Raw genomic sequence first — 7751 nt, 5'->3', positions numbered from 1 at the left:
ACTGATATTTATGAGCAAATAAGAGATAGAGAACATTATGAAATGCAAAATGGACAACTTTGATTACATTAAAGTGAAAAGGTTTTGCACAAAGTCAATGCATCAAAGATTATGAGGGAAGTAGAAAACTGGGAAAGAATTTTCACAAACACTGTCTCTGATAAGGGCCTCATTTCTAAAATATATAGAGAACTGAGTCAAATTTATAAGAATGCAAGTCATTCCCCAATTGATAAATGGTCAAAGGATATGAACAGGCAGTTCTCAGAGGAAGAAAGTAAAGTTATCTACAGTCATATGAAAAAAATTGTTCTAAATCACTATTGATTAGAGACATGCAAATCAAGATGATTCTGAGGTACCACATCACACCTATCAGATTGGCTAACATGACAAAACAGGACAATGATAAATGTTGGAGAAGATGTGGGAAAATTGGAACACTAATGCATTGTTGGTGGAGTTGTGAACTGATCCAACTATTTTGGAGAGCAATTTGAAACTATGCCCAAAGGGCTATCAAAATGTGCATACCCTTTGATCCAGCCGTACCACTACTAGGTCTGTGTCCCAAAGAGAGCATACAAATGGGGAAAGGAGAATTTTGGGCGCGAGAAGGTGCGGTGCGTGCCCATGGGCTCCTCCCAGTCCCACAGATCCCTCCTCACGCAGGAAACTTTGGGACTTGCCGACATCTGGACCCTCCCCTTCCCTTCCCTATCCCGTCTTCCTCCCCCACTGCGCGCAACCCTGAAGGCTGGCCCCGTGAGGAACCTGCTCATCGGGGCACCTGGAGCAGGGGCCCGATCTTTACCTGGCGGTGAGCGTCTCACCCCAGACCCTGAGGAGAACGCAGACCATCAGTAACAGCCCCAGCCCTGGCCTTCCGAGCTCCAGGGTCTCCTCTGCGGGTCATGCCAGCCCCAACAGGAGGGGCACCCCCGCCCCTGAGTGGCACTCCGGCGCCTGTTCCTGCCTACTTTCGTCATGCTGAATCTGGCTTCTCTCTTAAGAGGCCTGGGGGCCTGAATAGAAGCCTCCCACCTCGGCCCCCTGCCAAGGGGAGTGGTTCTGTAAGTCGATTCTTTCCCCCTCGAACACCCGACTGGAGCCAACCCAGACCCAGAAGAGTTTCATTCCAGGGTGGGCCCCCAGGAACATTGCAGAGCCGTAGCTATGACCCAAACCAGCCCGAGTCTTTCTTCCAGCAGAGTTTCCAGAGGCTTGGGCAATTGGGGCAGGGTTCCTTTGGAGAGGTCTTCAAGGTTCGCTCCAAGGAAGATGGCCGTCTCTATGCTGTGAAACGTTCAGTCTCCCCATTCCTGGGTCCTCAGGACCGGGCCCTCAAGTTGGCAGAAGTTGAGGGCCATGAAAAAGTGAGACAGCGTCCCTGTTGTGTTCATCTGGAGAGAGCTTGGGAAGAGGGTGGGCACTTGTATTTGCAGACAGAGCTATGTGGGCCCAGTCTAGAACAGCACAGTGAGGCTTGGGGATCTGGCCTACCTGAGGCCCAGGTTTGGGGTTATCTTCGGGACACATTACTGGCCTTGGCACACTTGCACAGCCATGTACTGGCCCACTTAGATGTCAAGCCAGCTAACATTTTCCTGGGGTCCCAAGGCCACTGCAAGTTGGGAGACTTTGGACTGTTGGTGGATCTGGTGGCAGCTGGGCCCGGTGAGGCCCAAGAGGGTGACCCCCGTCATATGGCTCCAGAGTTGCTTCAGGGTTGCTATGGGACAGCTGCAGATGTGTTCAGCTTGGGCCTTACCATTCTGGAAGTCGCCTGCAACATGGAGCTGCCCCGTGGTGGGGAGGACTGGCAGCAACTCTGGAGGGGCTATCTGCCCCCTGAGTTCACTGCTGGCTTGTCCTCTGAACTGCACTCTGTCCTCACCATGATGGTGGAACCAGACCCCAAGAAGCATGCCACAGCTGAAGCCTTATTGGCCCTGGAGGGCATAAGGAAGCTAAGGCACTGGGGGAGCCCTGGGAGGCATAGCCCATCTGGTCCTGAGTCGAGGTCGAGCCTTATGGCAAGGTTTCCTTTCCCTGCTATGCTGGTTATGACACAGCCTGGCCCACCCGGCCAGCTGGCTCCACCCCCTGGGCCCTCCAGCCACACCTCCCAGCTTCCCACTTTCTAGCCTCCTTCTAGACAATAACATCTCCAGTGACTGGGAGGATGACAGCTTGGGCCCCCCACTGTCTCCAGCAATGAGCCTAGCCCGCTCCCCTGAAAGTACTCCCACCCCTAAAAATGGTTTGCCTGATGTCAGAGGTGGATGGAGGATAAGGGACCCCCCGAACCTAAGTGGCATCAGCCCAGAGCTGCCCCAGGGTCCCTCCTTTCAGCGCTGAAACCTCCTCAGCCTCTTTGAGGATTCACTTGATCCCAACTGAGGCCCAACCAAACTCTAGTCTGTTTTTGATCTTTTTATCCTTGTTCCTCACTCCAGGGCTCTCTTTACTTTGGGAGCACTTCTGTATATGGGCCTATGCTTTCCACAGGTTGGGGAGGTGGTTGGCAGTGGGGAAGGGACAGTTTTTCTTCTAGGATCCCTTCTGTAAATTTTGGAGATGGCATAGTCTAATAAAAACTATTTGAATCTTGAAAAAAAATGGGAAAAGGAACCCACATGTACAAAAATATAGCAGCTTTTTTGTGGTGGTAAAGAATTGTAAATTTTGGGGATGCCCATCAATTGGACTGAACAAGTTGTGGTATATGAATGTAATGGAATATTGTTGTGCTATAAGAAATGGTGAGCAGGCTGACTGCAAAAAAACTTGGAAAGACTCACATGAACTAAGGCAGAGTGAAATGAGCAAAACCAGGAGAACATTGTACACAGTAACAGCCACATTATGTTAGTTTTTCACAGAATGTCTACTATGGAAGTGTTTTACATAACTGCCCATATATAACCTATATTTAGTTGCTTGCCTTATCAATGAGGGTGGGTGGGGAGGGAAGAAGGGAGAAAATTTGGAACCCAAAGTTTTAAAAACACATGTTTAAAAAAATGTTTTCACATGCAACTGGGAAATAAGCAATACAGGAAATGGGGTATAGAAATCCATCCTGCCCTACAGGAAAGTTCAAGGGGAAGGGGATAAGAGAAGGGGGGGAGAGATAGAAGGGAAGGCAGCCTAGGGGAAGGAGTATTTAGAATGCATGCCATCTTGGGGTGGGGGGAGGGGTGAGATGGGGTGAAAATTTGGAACTCAAAATCTTGTGGAAGTAAATGTGGAAAACAATAAATAAATAAATGAAATAATTTAAAAAAAAACAACAAATAAAAAAAAAGAAGGGAATAACATAATCAGTTAGGTATAGAAATCTAACTTGCCCTGTAGGCAGTAGGAGGGAAAAGGGGAAATAAAAAGGAGGTGGGATAGAAGGGAGGGAAGAAGCAGTAAGGGTAAAAGGGACAAAAGGGAGGGGGCTAAAAGAAGGGAGGTTGGACTGAGGGATGTGGTGGTCAAAAGCAAAACATTAGTGAGGAAGGTAGAGGAGAAAGAAGAAAGAAAAGCATAAATGGGGGGAGGATGGAGAGAAAGACACAGATAGTTATCATAATTGTGAATGTGATATATGAATGTAATGGAATACTATTGTGCTATAAGAAATGATGAACAGGAAGACTTCAGATAAACTTGGGAAGACTTGTATGGTTTGATGCTGAGTGAAGTGAGCAGAATCATGAGAACGTTGTACGAGTAACAGCCACATTGAGTGATGACTGACTTTGATAGACTTAACCGCTCTCAGCAATACAAGGATCTAAGACATCTCCAAAAGCCTCATGATGGAAAACACTATCCACATCCAAAGAAAGAACTATGGAGCTTGAATGCAGATCAAAGCATACTATTTGCTCTTTTTTTTCTTCTGTTGTGTTTTGTTTTCTCTTTCTGGTGGTTCCTCCTGTTAGTTCTAATTCTTACTTACAACATCACTAATGTGAAAATATGTTTAATAAGAATGTATATGTAGAGCCTATGTCAGATTGCATGCTGTGTTGGGGAGGGAGGTAGGAGGGAGGGGGAGAAAAATTTAAAACTCAAAAGTTTATGGAAGTGATTGTTGATAAATCAAAATAAATTAATAAAAAAATAAAAAATAATAATAAAAAATAAAAATAAAAACTGAAAGCTGTGCCATACAAAAGTCTGGGCAACGACTTAACCTTATTGGGCCTCAGTTTCTTCTCACCTGGCTAGGAGGAGATCAGTGAGGTCACCAGAGTGCCTGGGATGATGTTTGTTCCCTTCTTTGATGCGTGTCTCATTGTAACAGCTGCTTGCTTTATGTGTCTTTTTGTGCATACTCTTCTGCAGTCGGCATCTATATTGCTCTTTTTCTGGTTCTGGCTCAGCCTGTCTCTGTCACTGCATCTCTGTCTGTCTTTCTTTTGTTCTCTGTCTCCCGGTATATGCAATATACACAGTGACTGTTGGTGCATATATGTGCATGCAGCGGTACCTCCTGATATTTTCTAGCCCTAATGATTTAGATCTATGCCCAGCTGGCAGTCAAAGACAAAGCTAGGAAGATTCCCTCCCCTCCTCCTGGCCTAGTTATCATGATGGAAGCCTCATGAAGAGGTAGCCTGAATGCCATCAACTCAGGATTCCAGGTATCCTTGGCAACGGCCAGTCACCTTGGTAACCAGTGATTGGAAGTAGCAGCTGCTGCCTTGCTGGACACTAAATTTTACCTCTAGGGAGATTATACTCCACCAAAGGCCGGGTGGGTAACTGGATTTGGATTTCCACTGGAAAAAGTATTAGATGCCTGTCCTATAACCTGCTCTTTGAAAAAGCCAGAGGCAGACAGCCTGGAGCCTAACGGTTAGACTTTTTGGGACAGGGGGCTTCAGTGTCTGTTTATACTTTCACATTTACTTTGACTAAATGATTCACCTCATCAATTTATATATTTGTAATGATTTATAAATAATATATATTAAATATAAATAATAAATGGAAATAAATAATATATAAATTTATAGTGTTTGAGCCAAACCAGCTAGCAGCAGACACTAATACAATGGCAAAGGTTAAGCTCTTCTGGGCTTACATGGGTTCATTTGTGCTACCTGGTAACTGAAAAATTCCTTTTTGCTTTATTTTTTTTGGTGAGGCAATTGGGGTTAAGTGACTTGCCCAGTGTCACACAGCTATTAAGTGTTACGTGTTTGAGGCTGGATTTGAACTCAGGTCCCCCTGAGTATAGGGCCAGTGCTCTGTCCACTGTGACACTTAGCTGCCCCCTTTTTTGCTTTTTCATTCAGTTATTACTAAAAACCATTGGGAGGAGGGCCTTGTTCCAGGATTAGGTAGACTACATATATATCCTAAGCACCCCAGGTTCTGCCAGAGGTCAGGTGGTAGGAGGAAGAGTTTGGTCTTAATTAGCTTTGAAAGATCAAAAATCATGGACAACTGTATCAATAGACTTGGCCTCAGTTCCTTTCCCTAATTAGGAAGATCACTGGCACAAACTGTGTGACCTTATCAGGGGTGGGGAACCTGCACCCTCCAGGCCACATGTGGCATTCGAAGGCCTTGGGTGTGGCCTTTTGACTGAGTCCAAGTTTTATAGAACTAATTCTATTATTAAGGGGATTTGTTCTGTGAAGTTTGGATTCAAAGGACAGCACTTGAGGATCTAGAGGGCCACATGTGGCTACAAGGCCCAAGTTCCCCATGCCTGGCTTAGGCAAATACTCTTCCAGCAATGATATTCAGTGTTCTGAAGAGACTCCCAGCTTTTTCTGTATTTTGAGGAGCTTTCTAGTGTAGCCAGTCTCTATACAGTCTGAGGTCCCACTGGAGCAGTGATATTCTGGGTTCCAAGGTTCCTTTCAGCTCTGACATTCTATATTCTCTGATCTCTGGGTCCTGCAAGCTCTCACATTCTGTGATCTAAGGAGGTTCCCAGCTCTGACATTCCATGATCTGTTATCTAATTCTAACACCATTTTACAATCATGAGCTCATTTTGTAGTTGAAGCAAAATCCAAGTTACTAGAAACCTTTGTGTGACTAAATAGCAGATTACTATATTGTCTATGACTAGACAAGTATTAAGAGAGGAAGTTGGGGAAGGAGAAGGCCTCTTCTAGGAACTTTCCTTAAGCCTCAGCTAGGTGGGTACATTGGTGACACCAGCCTGGGTCTTCTACACTGAGATGCTCCTAGAGCCAGTATCCATATGTGATATTTTCCTGCTCTGCCAGAACTCAATCCTACCTATTCTTTCTCCTTTTCCTGGTGGATCCAGCTGTGCCAGGTCTTGGTTCATTTTGCTATGACTCTACTTCCTCCCTGCTTCCAAAACCTAGAAATCTCTAACTTTTTCGGGAATGCACCCTCTCTTTCATACAAGTTTCTAAAGGCATGACCAAATACCTTAAGGCTATATTTTTTATTAATTCCAGAAGATATATGGAGACCCTCTTCTCATTTGATTCTGATTGATTGATTCAATTAATAACTGTTCTTGCCCAAGGAAGGTATTTATTTACTTAGAAGGGGTTCAGATAATTAGTGAAGCTCCTCACTTTCATATAAGGATCCTCCCAGCTCCAATAGTCTACGATCTGAGGACCCCTTCCTTAACCGACTACAACCCATGGGCCAGCACTAGAAAACAGAGGAATAAATGAAACTTTCCTTAAAATGAGAAAGAGTTTCTATCTAAAATGATCAGTAAGAATTATCTCTAATGGGGATAAGCTAGAAGCCTTCCCAATAAAAATCAGACATGAAACAAAGTTGTCCATTATTACCACTAGTATTCACTATTGCACTGGAATATTAGCTCTAGCAATAAGAGAAGAAAAATAAATTGAAAGAATTAGGATGGGCAATGAGAAAACAAAACTTTCATTGTTAGCAGATTGTATACTTAGAGAGTCTTAGAGAATAAACTAAATACTGACTGAAACACTCAACAACTTTAACACAGCTGTAGGATATAAAATGAATCCATATAAATCATCAACATTTCTGTATGTAACCAACAAAGCCCAGCATCAAGAAATAGAAACAAAAATTCCAATTAATACAACTGTAGATGATCTAAAATATGTGGGAGTCTACATGCCAAGACAAACCCAGGAACTATTTGAACACAAAATACTTTTCACAGAAAGAAAATCATATGTAAATAATTGGAAAAATATTAACTGCTCATGGATAGGCCAAACTAATATAATTAAAATGACAATTCTACCCAAATTAATTCACTTATTCAATGCCATACCAATCAAACTGCTAAAAATTAAATTGTAGAGCTAGAAAAAATATTTAAAAATTCACATGGAAGAACAAAAGGTCAAAAATATCAAAGGAATTGAAAAAAATGCAAAGGAAGGTGGATTAATTGTACAAGATCTCAAACTATATTATAAAGTGATAATCATCAAAATTATCTGGTACTGTTTAAGAAATAGTGTAATGGATCAGTGGAATAGATTAGGTGCACAAGACATAGTAGTAAATGACCATAATAATCTAGTATATGATAAACTCAAAGACTCCAGCTTCTGGGACAAGAACTCAGTATTGGGCAAAAACTCCTGTGAAAACTGGAAAACAGTAAGGCAAGAACTAGGTATAGACCAACATCTTACACTGTATACCAAGAGTTGGTTAAAATGGGTATAGGATTTAGATATAAAGGGTGATATGATAAGCAAATTAGGAGAGCATGGAATAGTTTACCTTTCAGATCTCTG

The 7751-nt window shown here is 43.3% G+C and overlaps 1 pseudogene; it reads left to right on the top strand.

Annotated features, from left to right (window-relative positions):
• Nucleotides 1–914: 914 nt before the first annotated feature.
• Nucleotides 915–2403, top strand: LOC114028896 (annotated as a pseudogene).
• Nucleotides 2404–7751: the final 5348 nt, after the last annotated feature.

Source organism: Vombatus ursinus, unplaced genomic scaffold (assembly GCF_900497805.2).
Source record: "Vombatus ursinus unplaced genomic scaffold, bare-nosed wombat genome assembly UNPS02014898.1, whole genome shotgun sequence".
In the NCBI taxonomy this organism is placed as follows: domain Eukaryota; kingdom Metazoa; phylum Chordata; class Mammalia; order Diprotodontia; family Vombatidae; genus Vombatus; species Vombatus ursinus.
The sequence above is the reverse complement of the archived record's forward strand: the minus strand, read 5'-3'. Positions and strand labels throughout refer to the sequence as shown.